We start from the raw sequence: 2,322 nt of genomic DNA, 5'->3' as shown, positions 1-2,322 counted from the left end.
TCTGCATGGCAGAGCCTGGCCTTGCCCAGAGGCTGCTTATCCCTGTCCTCAGACATTCCAGAGCTTGTTTTCAGACTTGGGGACACTCTCAACAGGGATATCTGGATTTTATCTGCTGTGATAGCTGATTTTATCTGCTCTCCCTCTGCCCAGCTTTACACATGGAGCTCCTGCAAGCTTTTCACAGGGAGTCATGAGCCATCGTTGTTACAGGGGTGATGGGTGCTCGGCAGCACCGGCACACACCAGGCATGGGACACAACCCAGAGGGAGACAACTCTTTTATCTACCAGCAGCGAGGGCTAAGGGACCCTGTGCCCTCCGCCTGTAGGGGACAGCATCCCTGAGAGAGCCGTAGGAGCCAGGCAGGATCGGGACCCGCTGCTTTGCCGGCGGCTGCACTGAGCGGCAGCTGTCCGCAGAGGGAGCGCGTTTCCTTCCCAGCCCCCTCCTCCTCCTCCTCCTCCTCCTCCTCCTCCATCTCGTCCTCCTCCTTCTCCTCCTGCCGGCAGTTCCCCTTCAGGCCCCGACACCTCTGCCCGTGAGTGCTCAGCATCCCCAGGTCCCCCGGGTCCCCTGCACAGAACAGGGCGTGCAGCGGGACAGGAGGGCAGAGAGGTGACCCTCACTGAGCAAGGCTGGGTCCCGCCTGAGCTCTGTCCATGTGGCATGGCTACCTCCATCTCTCTGGGTGTGTTCTGGGCACATCCCCCCCCAAGCTGCTTAGGAGGTACCCAGTATTCAGGTCTGGACATGCCTGCTGGCAGCAGCCATAGAACCCACTCATCTCTTCCAGCACCAGGAATTCTGTTTAAAATTACCCATCCCGAGGTCCATGGGCTTCAAACACAGAGCTCTACAGTGCCTTCACAATCTGGGACTTCCACTCCTAATGCAGTTAGTGTCCTTTTTGCACCAGAATGTGTTGAATTGTCACGATTCCAGTGAGAAAGGCACTCATACTCTTTAATTGACATTTAATGCTGTCATTATTAATTCATTAGTAATTAATTGACATTAAATGTTGTTTAATAGACCTCACACTATAAAGTTACTACTGTAGATAATCTGAGATCCCTTGTCATGCAGGAATCATGAGGGGCCCTGCATTGAACAGACCTCCAGTCCACACACAGCACACCATACAGACCCTGTCAGTAGAAAAGGTTATGCCAGTTTAGTCATTTGAGCTATTATAGAATTTCCTTAGAAAAAAACAACTCTATTCAGTATTTTACAGCCAAAAATAAAGAGGAAGGAAGGAAGGAAGGAAGGAAGGAAGGAAGGAAGGAAGGAAGGAAGGAAGGAAGGAAGGAAGGAAGGAAGGAAGGAAGGAAGGAAGGAAGGAAGGAAGGAAGGAAGGAAGGAAGGAAGAAAGAAAGAAAGAAAGAAAGAAAGAAAGAAAGAAAGAAAGAAAGAAAGAAAGAAAGAAAGAAAGAAAGAAAGAAAGAAAGAAAGAAAGAAAGAAAGAAAGAAAGAAAGAAAGAAAGATTCTTGCTGCTGTTTTAGATAAAGGCACAGATATGTACATGGTAGGTACCAGGAATGAGCTCCCTGCAGACTCCTCTGTTACAGGCTGTTTTTTAACCTAGATGAACTTAGCCTGGAGCCAAGGGATGCCCACAGCATTGGTCTGGGCCTGTGCAGGCTTGCTGTTCCATGGGTCACAAACTCCTACTGCTCAGGACCACAGCAACACCCTGGGTGTAGTCTGTCAGAGTTTCTGGGGAATGGGCTCTTTCCCTCTTTCCTAGGGCTCCTGCCCCAAGCTGTCATTGTGTCCCGTCCCCTGTCCCCCCCCCCCCTCCATGGGGATGCTTGGCTGATTTCCCCAAAGGGAATTTCAGCAGAAGTCAGAGGATGGGTGAGGAGAAACGTCATGGACATTCCCCAAAGGGAACTGAAACCCCTGTGTCATGCAGGGTAAGCTGGGTGGACAGCACGTCCCCCTCTTCACTGCCCTTGAGGATACAAAAGAGATGGCCTTGGGGCCTCTCTCCAGGGATTTGCAAAACAGACAAATGTCATATGGGGGCAAATACTGGCCGCTGCTTTGCCAGGCTGCTGCAGCCATTGTCCCTTGTCTCTCGACCCATTCTCTGTCGGAGTGCCACTACCCCAGGGACGCTGCCCAGAGCAGCCGCAGCAGCCAGGTGTGATTTATGCCTGGGTCCCTGCCTGCTCACCACTCCCTAGGGACGCTTCACCAGCTCTGGGCAGGGCACCAACACCATCCCCTTTTGCCAGCTGGCCAGGCCAGGGAGAGGAAGGTGCTCAAGGCAAAAGGGGAGCAGGATGGGGAATGGGATGGGGGATGGGAGA

The sequence above is a fragment of the Cinclus cinclus genome, chromosome 8 (genome assembly GCF_963662255.1).
Source record: "Cinclus cinclus chromosome 8, bCinCin1.1, whole genome shotgun sequence".
Classification (NCBI taxonomy): Eukaryota; Metazoa; Chordata; class Aves; order Passeriformes; family Cinclidae; genus Cinclus; species Cinclus cinclus.
This window is presented reverse-complemented; position numbering follows the sequence as displayed.